The 17,552-nt window shown below is 43.6% G+C and overlaps 1 pseudogene; it reads left to right on the forward strand.

The window, feature by feature from the left end:
- Positions 1 to 790: 790 nt before the first annotated feature.
- Positions 791 to 14,621, forward strand: LOC109391751 (serum paraoxonase/arylesterase 2 pseudogene; annotated as a pseudogene).
- The last annotated feature ends 2,931 nt before the right edge of the window (positions 14,622 to 17,552 follow it).

Consider the following 17,552-nt stretch of genomic DNA (forward strand, 5'->3'; position numbering starts at 1 on the left):
CAGGGTACAGATCACATCCTTAAACTTTTGTGGGAAGCAGGCTACAAGGTCTCCAAGAAAAAGGCTCAGATATGCCAAGACAGGGTCAAATACCTTGGTTTCCACCTGTCACAAGGACAACGCCAGCTTGGCCCAGAAAGGAAGCAGGCGGTATGTACCATCTCTGTCCCCACTACTCGGAAACAGGTCCGCGACTACTTAGGGGCGGCAGGCTTCTGTAGGATCTGGATCCCCAACTTCTCTACTATAGCCAAACCCCTTTATGAAGCCACAAAAGGGAGGTGAAAGTGAACTTTTTCTGTAGGAGTCTCCACAACAGAAAGCTTATAATGAGCTTAAACGGACTTTCATTCATGCCCCTGGCCTAGGACTCCCGGACATCACCAAGCCTTTCTTCCTCTATGTACATGAATGCACAGAAACGGCAGTAGGGGTCCTTACCCAACTGCTAGGGGATTGGCACCGGCCAGTAGCCTACCTCTCAAAACAACTTGACTAAGTGGCATTAGGATGGCCACCTTGCCTGAGGGCACTTGCAGCAACGGTTCTGCTCGTGTCTGAAGCTGACAAGCTGACCCTAGGTCAGGAATTAACTGTCTGGGCTCCACACTCAGTTCAAGCCCTGTTGGATCATAAGGGACATTATTGGCTTACCAACTCCAGAATTGCCAAGTACCAAGGACTATTATGTGAAAACCCACGAGTCCGCCTTGAGGTGGCACGGACCTTGAACCCAACCACTTTACTGCCTGTAGGGCCTGGGCCCCCAGACCATGACTGCATTGAAGTCATGGACAAAGTGTTCTCCAGTAGGCCGGACCTGACTGACCAACCTCTTACAGACCCCGATGTAAAATACTGCACTGATGGTAGCAGCTACGTCCAGGGAAATAGACGGTTGGCTGGATACGCTGTAGTAACCCTACACAACATCATTAAAGCAAAACCCCTCCCACAGGGGACCTCAGCACAAAAGGCGGAGCTCGTCGCCCTGACTTGGGCCCTTCAGCTGGCAGCTGGGGTAAGAGCCAATATTTACACCGACTCTAAGTATGCGTTTACTACCCTCCATGTTCATGGGGCTTTATATATAAAAAAAAGGGATTAATCAATTCAGGAGGAAAGGAAATTAAATATGGACAAGAGATTCTAGATCTCCTAGAAGCAGTACGGGCACCCAAAAGGGTGGCAGTCATACACTGCAGGGGCCACCAAAAGGGCGACACCATTGCAGCCCGGGGAAATGGTAAGGCGGACCAAGCAGCTAAGTTAGCTGCAACCGAAGAAACCCTCGAACCTCCAGTGTTAACAGCCTCCCTCTTTCCCAGCCCTTTAGCTGAATGGGATCCCAAATATTCCCACCAAGAAGAGGCCTGGTTCAAGACTGAAGGAGGAAGCCGTCTCCATAATGGATGGTAGAAATTTCGAGAGGGCCGCATTGTCATACCAGAAACTCTAGCCCCGACTTTTGTCAAACAGTTTCACTGAAGGACCCACTTTGGTCGTAATGCTCTAGAATCGACCCTCAATAGGTACTTCTATGTACCCCGACTCTCCAGTATCTCATGAATAGTCTGTGAAAAATGCCTTGTTTGTGCTCGCAACAACCCACGTCAAGGACCGGTCCTACCTCCAGGAGTCCAACATACTGGCGGTGTCCCATTTGAAGATCTCACAATAAATTTCACTGAGATGCCACGTTCCAGGGGTCTTAGATACGTCTTGGTATTTGTATGCACCTACTTGGGATGGGTGGAAGCCTTCCCCACTCGGACAGAAAAGGCACAGGAAGTCGCCTGGCTATTGCTACAGGAAATAATCCCTCGCTTTGGGCTGCTACCCTCAATTGGCTCTGACAATGGTCCCGCTTTTGTAGATGAAGTAATCCAGCTCCTAGCCAAGCTCCCCTGCATCACTTGGAAGCTACATACTGCCTACCGCCCACAGAGCTCAGGACAAGTAGAACGCATAAATCGGACCCTGAAGTCCCACCTGAAGAAACTGTGCCAAGAGACACACCTCCATTGGGACAAGGCCCTTCCAATAGCACTCCTGAGGATACGCTCAGCTACCAAAAAGACAGGCCTTTCCCCTTATGAGATCATATATGGAAGGCCACCTCCACTTATTAGAGGCCTCCGAGGAGACCTTAAAGAAATAGGGGACCTAACCTTAAGGCAACAGCTTGAAGCATTAGGCTCAACCTTACAGAACCTCAACCAATGGGTACAGGAGAGGCTCCCTATTAGCTTAACAACTGAAGTTCATCCCTTTAAGCCTGGGGATTCAGTTTGGGTTAAGGAATGGAACCTCCAGCCCTTAAAACCCCTGTGGAGTGGCCCCTTTACTGTCATTTTGTCTACCCCCACGGCAGTTAAGGTTGCAGAGATCACTCCATGGATGCACCACAGCAGATTAAAGCCTGCAGCTGCTAGCTGGAACTGCACCTCTGACCCCTCCAAGCCCCTCAAGATCACTCTCCAGAGGAAGATAGCCAGCAATGTTACCGGTCCTTAGGAGGAGATCACCAGCCCCACTTTGGTCACACCGGAAGCTGACCAATCTACGCGCAGCTAAAGCTTGAGGAATTCTTCCTTGCAAAATGCTTATCCCAGACTCTAATCCTCACCCTCACCCTTTTCTTCCCAGTCAGGAATGATATCACTACCTCATACCCTAAATCATGCTTCCAGTCCTTTAGGCTGGGAACATCTCAGGTAGCCTTTGTCTCCTACACATACATGCCGGCCCAGTGTTATTGGGGTAAAACCCCTAGGCCAGCAGCCTATCGAAGGAGATGATGCTCTCTAACCCACCTATGGGTTCGAGCATCAAAGGGGGTCATGTGGCAATGGGCCCTAGACAAAAGCCTTCCCAGACCATGTGGTCACTAAGGATTTTGCGCAGGCTTCAGCCAAAGACATTCCTGGACTCTATAGTCAGCAAGACTTCCGTGTTTAACATTTCCGAATTCCTACCTTACCTGGGAGCCAGTCAGGAACTGGCACAAGGCTGCATGTCCTAATAAGGAACCTTAGCTGCTAACCCGGAAACCTCAGCGTATATAGCCCCGAGTCCCACCCGGGTCAGGGCTCAGCCTCTGGATGTGAATCCACTAAGCCAGTGCCGGCATTAGTAAAAGTTGCTTACCACACCTTGGTGTCCGGTCTCTTTGTCTGGGTTCCCCTGCAACAATACAAATGACGTTCTTTCATCCATTATATTGACTCATTCAGTGAAAAAGGCATGTCTAGAGAGAGTTTCATAGTTATTCTGTCATCTCAGAATTACTTCTGATTCTCCTGCTTACTCTTCATACAGACCCACAAAACATCTTCAATCCTCTCTGGGAAACCTCTCTGCTAGACTTTTTTTTTTTTTTAAGATTTTTATAGGGGAATTGGGGGAAGGGGAACAGACAAGTTGCTGTACTTTTGTTCTTCAGTCTAGTTGTGGAGGACATTGCTTCACTGGCCCAAGTTGGCACCATCATTGCACTCTTCCCAGGCGAGGCAGATCAGTCGCCAGCTTCTGGACAGCCACTCACGTTGGCTGCTGGCTACTGGCTACACACGGTAGCCCATGGCAACCCACTGCAGCAGGGGCTGCAGCCTACGTCGTCGCTGGCAACTCTATTACCTTATATCTAAGATTAATGTTTGTCTTGTCATCATCATTTTTCTCAGCTGAATCTCTATCCCCATTATCCTTGTCTTTGGTCATTTTCTTTTCATTACCGTCAAGTCTATTGCCCTGCATATCACTAGTCACACTGCCTAGTGTTGTCTCTGCCTCAGGCCTTGGCTCAACTGGGTCAACTGGGTTTCTCTCAGTAGCTAACCCATCCCTTACTACTGATTCCTTTCCTATCTCTGGCTCTGCCTGAGTCCTTCACTCAGCCTGGGCCTCTGGTTCTGCCTGAGTTCCTAGCACTTCGAGGGTCTCTGGCCCTCAGTCTCTCACTGTGTGTGGGTCCCTACCTCTGTTTGGGTTCTTGATTGTACCCCTGAACTTGACTTCCTTTCTGGTGCTTAACTCATCCATGGAGAAACATCTATGTTGTCTCAGATGCAGTTTTACTGTGGTTAAATTTCCTATCCTTGTCTTTGAGATAGGGATCACAAAGAGATTTTGATTTGAAACTGGAGATCTTATGTGATTACATCCAGAGAAGAACCCTAAGAGAAAAAGAAAAGCTCAGGGTCAGCACTGTCAATTAGTAATAGATGAAACTTCAAGTCATCCACCACCGGAAGAGTATCACTGGCTTAATGCTCTGGAAAATGGTGGTTTTGCAACTTATTTTATACATTAGAATCACCGGAGGAGAGTTACATGAAATCCATTGATGGTAGATTAAGGGGCGGGAGAAAGCAAAGAGGGGAAATCTATAGAGCTGGATAAAAAGTGAGTTGGAGAGATAGGTACTTCTTTTACATTGGTGGGTACAGAATAGTTAATAGTTAGCATTTTACAGCCCATACAGATGGTAATCAGGACAAGCATAACAATGAGGGATTCTGTGGAAAAAGGGGATTAGTCTGACATTCCAAGGGTATGTCATTTTAGATGCAAAAAGACAATAGACAGGCTCACTTAAGGTAAAGATTGACCTTTGTCAAGGAAGCTACAGGCCAAGGATGTGACTACAGTTTTTAGTTAGGAATTTTTATGTTCAGACCATTCTGTGTGGTTAATTTCTGTCTCTGAGTTTGTAGGGCCAGCCATGCAGGCCTCCCCTGAGCTTGTCAGGTTTAGTATGTGGCCCCTTTTTCATCCACACATTACAGAGAAACATAAGTTGACTTTTTTTTTTGAGATCCATAAAGATGAAGAGGATGATATGATGGAAAAAAAAAGAGAGAAGAATTTAGGAACCTCCTTTTGGAAGGACAGAAGAACTACGAATAATTCATTTATGTCTTTGCTTTCTTCCTCTACTTTCTGAATCTTGCTCCTGTCTGTGCAGGGTCAGGTCTCATTAGAGAAAAAATGTTTTTGATAAATAGGAAGCACTTGCTATGAAGGATTGTTCACTAACATAAAAATAACTTTTGAAGAGTCCTTCCAAATTACAAGATTCTAATATAACAAACAACCAAAAAGAAAAAACAAGAGAGAGAAAAGGGCCAGCCCTGTAGAATTGCCTTTTCTGGGCCTTCACTATTTAACAGGAGCATTAACTCACCAACCATCATGTAGAAGATGCTGCCCTGCCAATTGAGGGTAGACTAATAGGAAATGGGGCTCTAAGACATTCTCACTATACAATTTCACTTGCGTCAGGAACCAAGTGAGGCAGGGGAGTAGACAGGTGCCTGGAATCACAATAAAAGCTGTCACAAGCCATCATAACTCTCCTTCCCCTGTCCCTCCCATTCCACCCTCCTCTCTCTCTTTGCAATTCCTTGTCACCCTCAGCCTTCTCAACTGTGCTATGGAATCCATTCCATGGCAGTGACCATGGGAAGAGCCATGTGGCAATTAACCAAGATGGAAGCGTGAAAGGCTTCTGTTTTAACTGAAATAAGATTGTCAAGGTGGAGCCTATGGATAAGATGAACAGGATAGGTAGCTAGCTAGCTACATAGTAATTTTCTGGGTGCCAGAATAGCCTACAAAATTTCCCCACTAGCCCATCAGATAACAACTCTTAGAGATGTTTCCATTGGGTTAAGCATAATCTCTTCAGTTTCCCCTCCTTAAGAGGCAATGGCCCTATAAAGAGTGAAAGTTTATCAAAAACTTTCCTCCTTTTGGGAAGAGACAAGGGTCCTTTGATCGCAGTATTCCTGTGAGGGGGCAACTTGGTAAAGGAAGGAGAAATGGCACAGAAAGGGAAGAAATACAGGGACTCCAGGGACAAACTTTTCCAACCTCATCATGTTGTACCTGAGATGAAACAGAAGATGGATATGCCCAGGTAATATGTAGGTGTTGTCTCCGGGCCCTTTGATGAGAGAGATGCTGAACCATGTAACAATAATCAGGATGATGAGGGCAGAGACGAGGAACAAAACCCTGGAGTATTGGAGGTAGTCTGCAAGTGGAAGGGGAAAAGGAGAGGCTTGGCTGGAGCAGAGGTGTCCTGCCCGTGAAGGAGGCTACACAGGGTCTAGGGAAGTGAGTGAGGGACAAAGGAGGATGGAATCAGGGCTTATCTTACATGTGATGGAGTCAGAGTAAGGAGCCACCAAGTAGGTGGCCTCACAGGCACCAGTAAGGACCCTCTTCCAGCTCCTCATTGACATGTAGAATTACAAGGAAACAAATAATTTATTCCACAGTGAGAGAAAAGTTGAAATTATAACTATAAACTTCACCGGTATATTAGGAGGTAACTTTCATAGTAAGGTGTAAATGATTAATATTTCTTTTTCTGAGGGAAGTTTGTGAATGCAAAAGAGTAAGAAATAGCACAAGGTCACTAGGCATTAGCTTCCAATAATTAAGGGGCTGTGGCTTTTAAGTCATTGGGGGAATCTTGTCAAGGAAAGCTTGAACAAATTTACCCAGTTTGGAGAAGCTGTCCTCACATGCTTGTGAGTCAGGGGAGAAAAGAAGGGGTAGGGCTGTAGGAAAGAAAACCGGAAAGTGGGGAGCTGTGGGGGATCCGAGCAGGCCTTCAAAAGGAGCGGGGGTGGGGGGCTGAGGTGAGGGGAATAGGGGGGTGAGGGGGGTGGGGGGGGCTAGAGGACTTGGGAATCACTCACAGGGCGCCTCTGGTAGCAGAGATTGCTGTGGCCCAATGTCCAGAGACACGTCAAAAGCCTCTTCCGGTCTTTCCGCACGATGAGCTATACCCACCTTAAAGGGGACCAGCAGAGCAGCAGGACCAGGCTGAAACCCAAGAGGCCGAGGCCGAACAGGCGGATGCCGCACCCGGTCATCTGCAGGAGCTGTTGCTAGTGGGCTGGTGCAGTGCGTGAGGGCGGCAGGCGGAACTGGCTGTGGGGGAGAAGGGAAGAGGCATCATGAAAGGAATCTTGTCTCACGGGTCTCTAGTGCCACTCAGAGAAAAGACAAGCCCTGGGTCCTCTCCTGGGGGAACCCCTCCTGCCTCCATACTCAAGTCTTTCTCCTCTGGTTCCAGAGCCTCCCGCAGGTTTTCATTTTTTAATATTAACTTTTAAAAATATATTCCCAAGTTTTTGGTTTTTTTTTTTTTAAATGGAGTGACCTTTGCTTCTCCCATCTTGACATTTCCCCCATGTCATACACAAGCTGCTTCCTCCAAAAGGACTACCCTCCTCCGCAGCCCACAGAAGGCTTTCCCACCCTGTGTTTTGGGCAGCCCTGTGTGATGGTGTTGTAAACACTGTCGAAGGTCACAGCATTTCCTTCCTTTCTTTCCATTTTAGCTTCTGGCTCACTGCTCTTCTCAGCTGCCGTAGAACCCACTCCCCTCTGCCCTAACATCCTTTCCTGCCCCTCCCGCTACCACAGAGGCTGGAATCAAAAGGAGTCAGAACACATAACATGGGCACAGTGTCTAGATCTCGTCAATCCATTTTTCCAGACCAGGTGTCTTCTGAGCTCCAGACACTTAGAGACACCTGCTATCCGAACCTGGGTTTCTTTTCTTTTTTTTTTTTTTTAAAGATTTTATTGGGGGAATTGGGGGAGGGAACAGGGAAGGGGAACAGGGAAGGGGAACAGACAAGTTGCTGTCCTTTGCTCTTCAGTCTAGTTGTGGAGGATGTCGCTTCACTGGCCCATGTTGGTATTGTGATCATTGTGCTCTTCCCGGGTGAGGCAGATCCGTCGCCAGCCATGGGACGGTGGCTCACGGCAACTCACGGTAGTTCACGGCAGCTCACGCCACTGGCCGCTCACGCTGGATGCCGGCCACACACAGTAGCTTATGGCAGCCCACTGCAGTCCTGCTGCAGCCTATGCCATCGTTGGCAACTCATGGCAGCCCAGCTCCAGGTCGAGCTGTTGTTCACCATCTTAGCTGTAGAGGGCGCAGCATCACTGGCCCTCATGTGGGATCCCAGCTGGTGACCCTGCTGCTCGCACTCCCAAGCCAGCCCCGAACCTGGGTTTCTCACGATTCTCCACATCTAAGAGGTCTTTAATAAATGTTGTCATCCTCTTTTCTCTCCATCCTGCACCCCCATTCCGTGCTCTTTTCTTATGCCCCATCAGTCCATCACAACACGTCCTGCCACTTCCACCTCTTTAATGGTCCCAAGCCAATCTTGTACTTCTGTGTCCACTTCCTTATAACATTGTTTTGTCATCTCTGTCCTGGGTTTCTGCAGCAGCTTTTTACTTGGTCTCTCTGTTACAAGGCTTGCTCTTGTTCAGTTGATTCTCCACAAAGTGACCAAGATTGATGCCTCTAAAACACAAATCTGATTTTGTTTCTCCTCTGCTCAAAAGACTTTGATTGTGTCCTACTGCCATGAGGTAAAGGTATAATGTGTTAACATGAGTGGGTTAAACCCAACAAGGCTGGGTTTGTGCTTGCCCAACCAGTGCCATTCAATCATTCAGTACCTCCTCCATGCCAGGTGTTGTGTTATGAACTGAGGGTGCAGTGATGTGCTAGACGTCTTTCACATGTCTGTCTGGATCCACTCTCTGTCCTTGCTCAAGGAGGCAGACTATTATGGGCTACATCAGTGGGTTCCCTTGCCGTTCAGCATCTGGTTAGGTTTGACCAATGGCAGGCATGGGCAGAAGATCAGAGGTCCAGAGAGCAGTGTGTTTATTCACTAGTTCTATCTTTACCAGCTTACGGAGGGTGGTCTGTGTCCCTTTACCTAAGGTGGAGCTCCTCTCCTCTGAGCCACCCTTTTCTGCTCAGCCACCCTGGTAACTGCTCCTTTTGCTTACTGATCAGGTTTAGGAGTGGTAATGACTTCCCATTGGTAGTGTTCCCAAATCATTTTCAGTGCAAAGGGACTTTGTAAATAGACCTTTAACTCTCCCAGATTAACCAGTTTGAGCAAGCCATCTGTTCCCTGCTGCATGTGGTCCTTATTGGCATAGAATAGAAAGCCTAGTGACATCTAGGCTCTTTCTCGCCCTCCTTTCCTCGTGCTCCAAACAATTTTATTCTTTCTGCAGTTTCTTAAACCCATCTTGGTCCTTCCTTTGCACATAGTGAAAATATCTATCTTGCACATGGTATCTATCACAATTCCCACCTCACCTTTTTCTGGGTTAACATGAATCAAGATTCATTTCAGTCTAACCATTTTGGGAGAAGCCTTCCCTGAATCCAACCCTCAGTCGTTGACTTTGTGCTCCAACAGCACTACTGCTTACTTTTTTATACATAGTGTGGCAATTTGTCTGCATTTCTTTGTGATCTGTGAACTCCTTCAGCAGCAAGGACATACCCTATTCAGCTACATATACACAACATCTAGCATAGTGCTTGGAACATAATAATGATTCAGCAAATGTTTCCTGATGGCATGAAAATTAAAAAAGGTAAAAAGGAAAAAGTGTACTTCTGGTTTCCAGTTTGGCATACAAGGAGCATGAAAGTTGTCACTCCATTATAACAACAAATAAAAAGCTAAACAAACTGAAAAATCAACAACACCTCTTTTTAAATTCATCAGAGAAATGAGATCACAAGGTAAATGGTGGCCTCACACCCCCCCCCAAAAAAAACTGGAGAGCTGGAAAGGCAAATACAGAGAATCACAACTTACTAGAGCTTAGAACTCTGCAGGAACCTGTGCCAGGGTAGGAAAATCTGAACTGTAACTGAGGATTGCTGGAGGTTCTGTGTGGGCAAGTCTGAGGGATTAAAAACTGGGGGATCCAGTCATAGGGAGGTCTCTACAATTTAGTGAATTTTACCTCCAGCAGGTTCTCACAATGAATATCAGAGAAAAAACCCCTCATGCTTCTGGTGGAAGGAGGAGAAAAGAAACCATTTTGAAATATGCCAGAGCATTCTGTTCTTCTTAACAAGGCCTACCCTGAAGAGAAAATGTTTTACCAGAGCCTAAACTATTGGGGTTTTATCAGAGCTTAAATGACCTGGGGAAAAGGAACACAACTCCTGCTCTAACCTTTCATGTGGGAGGTGGGAAACACCCAACTCCAGCCTACTCTATCTATCCTATCCCACCTAAGGGGGTTGGACTGAAAAACACTTCCAAAGTTCACAGTCCAGAGCATAGTCTCACTGAAACACTGAGACCTAATCACAGGACTATAAAAGTTCTGATAATTAAGTTTGTGAACGCATCCTAGAAAAAGTGCTACATACCTCATTGCTGAATATCACTACAGTCACTTTCGAAGTATTCCCCTTGGGAAGCTATGCACCAACGCCAGCACCTAGTCCACCCTTCAAAGCAGTTTTGGAACTCTTTTTCTGGAAAGGCCATCAGAGCTGTAATCGTATTACCCTTGATGTCCTGAATGTCATCAAAATGTCTTCTTTTCAATATTTCCTTTATCTTCGGGTAAAGAACGAAGTCATCGGGGGCCAGATCAGGTGAGTGGGGAGGGTGTTCCAATACAGCTATTTACTGGCTAAAAACTCCCTCACAGACTGTGCCGTGTGAGCTGACGCATTGTCGTGATGCAAGAGCCATGAATTGTTGGTGAGAAGTTCAGGTCACCTAACTTTTTCACGCAGCCTTTTCAGCACTTCCAAATAGTAAACTTGGTTAACTGTTTGTCCAATTGGTACAAATTTATAATGAATAATACCTCTGATATCAAAAAAGGTTTGCAACAACAAGTTCCTGAACTTAATTGTCCAACCTCGTAGAACACTTCCTTCCCCCACACCTTCCACCACATTTCTGAAGGTTTACTTACTGCAATTCATTTTACCCAGTACATCATATCCAGCTGTCAAGAAAAAACTGCAAGGCATAATAAAAGGCAGAAAACTCAGTTTGAAGAGACAGAGCAAGCATCCGAGCCAGACTCAGATATGGCATGGATGTTGGAGTTATCAGACCAGGAATTTAAAACAACTATCATTAATATGCTAAAGGCTCTAATGGATAAAGTAGACAGCATGCAAGAACAGACAGGCAATGCAAGCAGGGAGATGGAAATTCTAGGGGAAAAAAGTTTAAATGCTAGAGATCAAAAGCACTAACAGAAATGAAGAAACCTTTGATGGGCTAATAAGTGCAATGGACATGTCTAAGGAAAGAATCTGTGAACTTGGGACTATGTCAATAGACACCTCCAAAATGGAAATTCAAAGAGAAAAAGGCTGAAAATAATAAAACAGAATATCCAAGAACTGTGGGGCACCTACAAGGGTGTGCCATATACATAATGGGAATATCAGAAGAAGAAAGAGAAAGGAACAGAAAAAATATTTGAAACAATAATGACTGCTAATTCCTCTCCAAATTAATATTAGACAGCAAACACACATCCAGGAAGCTCAGGGAACACCAAGCAAGATAAATGCCAAAAAAAACACCTAAGCATATCATATTTAAACTGCAAAACTCAAAGATAAACAAAAAATCATGAAAGAAGCCAGAGGAAAAAAAATCACCTTACCTATAAAGGAACAAAGAATTACATCTGACTTCTCGGAAACCATTTGCAAGCAAGAAGAGAATGGAGTGAAATACTTAAAGTGTTGAGAAAAAGAACCCCACCAACCTAGAATTGTATACCCTATGAAATTACCTTCAAAGTAAAGGAGAAATGCTTTCCCAGACAAACAAAAATTGAAGGAATTTGTTGCCAGTAGACTGCCTTGAAAGAAAACTTAAAAGAAATTATTAAGAGGGAAGGAAAGTGATACAGATCAGAAACTGGAATCTATATAAGGAAAAGAAGAACATCGGTGAAGGAATAAGTGAAGGTAAAATAAATACTTTTATTTCTCTTATTCTTTATTTAACAGATAACAATTTGCTTAAAATAAGAATAACAATGTATTTATTTAAATATGCTTATGTATCACACACAAACACACACACACACACACACACACACACACACACGGTGCCAAAAGAAATGTATACACATTTTAAGAAAGGAAAACTGTATTGAAATTGTAATATTCAATATATACTGATAAGAAAAGATGAATACAAGTCACGTTTGACTTTTGCAATTACAAGAGGTGCTCAAAGTGGTTTACTATCAGCATCCAGACACTTCTGATTACAGCGAACTACTTTTTTTTTAAAGATTTTTATTGGGGAATTGGAGGGATGGGAACAGTGCTGGGGAATTGGGGGAAGGGGAGCAGACAAGTTGCTGTCATTTTGTTCTTCAGTCTTGTTGTGGAGGACTCGCTTCACTGGCCCAAGCTGGCACCATGATTGTGCTCTTCCCAGCCAAGGCAGATCAGTCACCGGCTTCTGGATGGCCACTCACGGCGGCCTCAGGGCCACTCACGCTGGCTGCTGGCCACACACGGTAGCCCATGGCAACCCACTGCCACAGGGGCAGCAGCCTACGCTGTCGCCTGCAACTCATGGTAGCCCAGCTCCAGGTTGAGCCATTGTTCAGCATCTTAGCTGTGGAGGGCAGTGTCACTGGCCCTCATATGTGGGATCCGAACCAGGGCCCTCTGGCGTCCCAAGCCAGTTCTTAACCATGGCACCTCTCGGTCGGCCCAGCGAACTACTTCTTGAGCAACGTTGACCAAAGTGTCCACTTGTATACATTTTTTGGCACCTCCAGTACCTATCTATCGTCTATCTATCTATCTATCTATCTATCTATCTATCTATCTATCATCTACTGATGTATGAGTAAAATGAATGACAGCAATGAAATGATACAAGTAACAGGAGGGAGAAGTTAGAAGTATTTTGTTGTTATAGGTACTTGCACTGTGTGAATGGTATAGTGGTATTTGAAAGTGGAGTTGGATTAGTTGCAAATGTATTTTGCATACTCAAGGATAACCACTAAAAAAGTAATAAAAAAAAAGTATAACTGATATACTAAGAAAAAAGAGAAACTGTTATCATATAAAATGATCAATTAAAATCACAAAAGGCACCGGATCAGGGGCCCCACGGTCTGTGAGTCAGGTGCCAGCTTCGCCCACAGAACTCCCTAGCCAGACCCCAGCTTGAGGCACCAGCTCCTGCACCGGGGCGGCTGGTGGGTCTGAGCTTGCTGGGGATAGCACTTGCACTGCTGGGCGAGAGGCTCCTGGCTCTCAGGAATTAACTTAAAGCCTCCAGAGAAGTAGAATCTGTTTCAGGAGTCTCTGTTCTTCTTGCCGATGCAATGAAGAATCCAAGGCCAGCAAGCTGATTAATATGCAAGCAGGGTTTATTAGTGATACATTCTCAGGGAAGAGAACGGCCTAGCCGAGATGGAGGAGAGGGGAAAAAGGGAAGAGGGAGAGAGGGAGGGTGGAAGAGAAAGGGGGAAAGAACAAAGGCAAGAGAACTGGAAGGCCAGAGAGAGAGTCCTTGTCCTGAGGACTTATAGTTTGCTGGGTGGGGTGATGGAGTTACATATTGATTTGGCTGGGAAAGTGGTGCATACTCTTCCGTGGGAGGGTGTGACCTCCTAAGATGGGTGGAGGTCTGTTGACTCAGATCCTTATCTTGCTCCAGACCACCCCTTGTCATCTGTTGTTGTAAAAACAGATACCTGGCTGGAAGCAGTTAATCAAGGCTAGTTATGAGCTTTTTCTGCAGGCACTATGGACGCCCTCCCACCCTCCTCCTTCTACATTTTCTAGTTTCTACCTAACAAATCCATAGACCTTCCAAACTGCCACCTGATTAAAGGCATCAAAGCTGGCTCTGAAGATACTGACATACTTTCTCCCAATGGGCTGGCTTTCTAAAATGTCCAGGACTCTACGGTTTTGCACCAGATAAGCCTGGTGGAATACTAATGATGGATCTAAAAGATGAAAACCCGAGGGCATTGGAATTAAGAATCAGACATGGGATTAATTTGCCTTCATTTATTCTATATGGTATCAGCGCTTTCACAGACAGTGATGACACAGTATATCTTTGTTGTAAACCACCCAGAATTCAAGAACATGGTGGAAAAATTTAAATTTAAGAAGAGCATTCTCTTTTGCATCTAAAAACAAACATGAGCTTCTTCAAGTGTGAATGATATCACAGCTGTTGGGCATGCACATTTCTATGCTACCAATGAGCACTATTTCTCTGATCCTTACCTAAAGCATTTGGAAACATACTTGAACTTACACTGGACAAATGTTGTTTACTACAATCCAAATAAAGTTAAAGTGGTAGCTGAAGGATTTGATTCAGCAAATGGGATCAATATTTCACCTGATAAAAAGTACATCTAAATTGCTAATATATTGGCTCAAGAAATTCATGTTTTGGAAAAAACATCCTAATATGAATTTAACTCAACTGAAGGTACTCAGGTTGGATACACTGGTGGGTAATTTTTCTGTTGAGTCTTCTTTGGGAGACATCTTGGTAGGTCATGCTAATGGCTAGAAGCTCTTCATTTATGACCTGAACAATCCTCCTTCATCAGAGGTTCTCCGCATCCAGACTATTCTGTCAGAGAAGCCTACAGTGACTACTGTTTATGCCAACAATGGATTTGTTCTCCAGGGAAGTTCTGTGGCCTCAGTACATGATAAGAAGCTGCTCATAGGCACTTTGTACCACAGAGCCCTGTATTGTGAATTCTAAATTAAAATAGATATAGCCTCTATGTCTCCAATTTCATACCCTCAATGAAACAGACCAATTCCTTGAAAGACAAAATTAGCCAAAAATCACACAAGAAGAAACAGACAATCTGAATAGGTCTATATCTATTTTTAAAATGGAATCAACAATTGATAACCTTCCAAAACAGAAAGCTCCAAGCCTAGATGTGTTCACTGGTGAATTCTACAAAACATTTAAGGAAGAAATCATACCAATTTTCTACAATATCTTCCAGAAGCTAGAAGCAGGTGGCTTCCTAATTCATTTCATGAGGGCTGCATTACCCCAATACCAAAACCAGACAAAGACATCACAAGGAAAGAAAACGGCAGACCAATCTCTCTCACGAACATAGATTCAAAAATTCTCAACAAAGTATTAGTGAATTGAATTTAACAATGTATAAAAAGAATTGTAAACCATGACCAATGGGGTTTACGCCAGGTATGAAAGGCTGGTTAAACATTAAAAACTCAATTAATGTAATTTATCACATCAACAGGAGAAAATCTCATGATCATATCAGAATGCAGAAAAAAGCATTTGACACAGTCCTACAACCATTCATGATAAAAACTCTCAGCAAACTAGAAATAGAGAGAAACTTCCTTAACTTGGTTTTTAAAAATCTACTAAAAAACCCTATAGCTAACATCATATTTAATGGTGAGAACCTAGAAGCTTTCCCAATAAGACCAGGAACAAGGCAAGGATGTTCCCTCTCACCACTCCTTTTCAACATCATATTGGAATGCAATAATACAAGAAAAGGAAATACAAGGTATAGAAATTGGGAAGGAAGAAATAAAACTGCCTTTGTCACAGATGATGTGATTGTGTAGAAAATCCACAAGAATAAAAAAAAACCCCTGGAAACAAGTGATTATAGCAAGGTTGCCAGATACAAAGTTAACAAACAAAAGTCAATCACTTTCCTTTATACCAGTAATAAACAAGTGGAATTTAAAGTTAAAAACACAATATCACTTACATTAACAACCCCCCCCCAAAATGAAATACTTAGGTATGAAGCTAACAGAATATGTACAAGATCTATATAAGAAAGAATACAAAACTTTGATGGAAGAAAATGAAGAATTAAATAAATGGAGAGATAATCCATGTTCATGGATAGATGTCAAGATGTCAGTTCTTCCCTACTTGATTTATAGATTCAACACAATCCAATCAAAATGCCATCAAGTTATTTTGTAGATATCAACAAACTGATTCTAATGTTTATGTGAAAAGGTAAAAATTCCAGAATAGCTAACATAATACTGTATTGAAGATGAAGAACAAAGTCAAACGACTGATACCACCTAACTTCAAGACTTACTATAAAGCTATAGTAACCAACGCAGTTGGTACTGGAGAAAGAGAAGACAAATAGATCAACAGAACAGAATGCAGATCCCAGAAATAGACCCTACAAAAATACAATCAACTGATTATTACACAGGACCAAGGCAGGAGCAAAGATAGCCTTTTCAACAAATGGTGCTGGAACAAATGGGCATCCTCATGTAAAGCCAGAATGAATCTAAACACATACCTTATACCTTTCCCAAAGGTTAACTCAAAATGGGGCAAAGACCTAAGTGCAAAACACAAAACCATAAAACCTCTGGACGATAACACAGAGAAAATAGGTGGCATTGGGGTATGGCAATGACTTTTTGGTACAACAACAGCACAATCCATTAAATAAATAATTGATTTAAAAAAAGAAAAAAAAGAAATAATTCATAAACTTGACTATTAAAATTAAAAACTTCTGATCTGCAAAGACATGGTCAAAAAATGAGAAGACAAACCACAGACTGGGAGAAAATATTTGCAAAAGACACACCTCATGAAGGACTGTTTTCCAAAGTATACAAAGAACTCTTAAAACTAAAAAAATAAAACAAAAAGAAAGAAAACAAATAAATAGATTTTAAAATGGGCGAAAGACATGAAAATAACATTTCTTCAGAGGAAAATAACAGAGACCACAGGTGCTACAATGTATAAAACATAATGTCAAATAGTCAACAAAAGAATCACTAAACCTGTGAAGAAACAGGAAAATATAATCTGTACTCAAGAAAAAAAATCAGTCTAAAGAAACCTACCTCAAGATGACCCAGATGTTCCATCAGCTACTCCCAACATTCCATTTGTCCCTTCCAAATAACCTACTTGTATTTGAATGTTTGTCTCAAATTGACTTCTGGGGGAATTCAAACTAAGATAGGTGGCACACTAGGCTCCCAGCTAAATAGGCAGAATCTACTGCTTGCTCAAAACTGTAATGGTTCTCAACCTCAACATACCTGTGGGAGATGACAAACTTCCGAGAGAAGTGGCTGGATCCTCAAGACACTTCCAGGTATGGCAAGAGAATGCGTGAACAGCAGATGCAGGAGAAGGTCCTTCCAGTGGGAGGCAGCAGGCATCTGGCTATTTTAACAATATTGCCCCATGTAAAAAACCAGACAACTGCTACCTAAGTCATTCAAGACGACAAAAGCTGTCATATTCAGGATTAGTCGTATTCTATTTCTTACTGGATATACTGGAACAACCCATTTCTTTTTATTAAAAAATTGGAAATAATTTAAAACTTAGAGAAAAGTTGTAAGAATAGTAAAAGAACACCCCATATTCTTACCTAAATTCACTTATTAATATTTTGTCCCATTCACTTTAATATTTATTGTTGTTTTTTTAAAGATTTTTATTGGGGAATTTGGGGATGGGAACATCGCTAGGGAATTAGGGGAAAGAGAACAGACAAGTTGCTGTCGTTTTGTTCTTCAGTCTAGTTGTGGAGGACGTTGCTTCACTGGCCCAAGTTGGCACCATCATTGCGCTCTTCCTAGCCAAGGCAGATCAGTCACCGGCTTCTGGATGGCCACTCACGGC

This window comes from Hipposideros armiger, unplaced genomic scaffold, assembly GCF_001890085.2.
Source record: "Hipposideros armiger isolate ML-2016 unplaced genomic scaffold, ASM189008v1 scaffold_302, whole genome shotgun sequence".
NCBI lineage: Eukaryota > Metazoa > Chordata > Mammalia > Chiroptera > Hipposideridae > Hipposideros > Hipposideros armiger.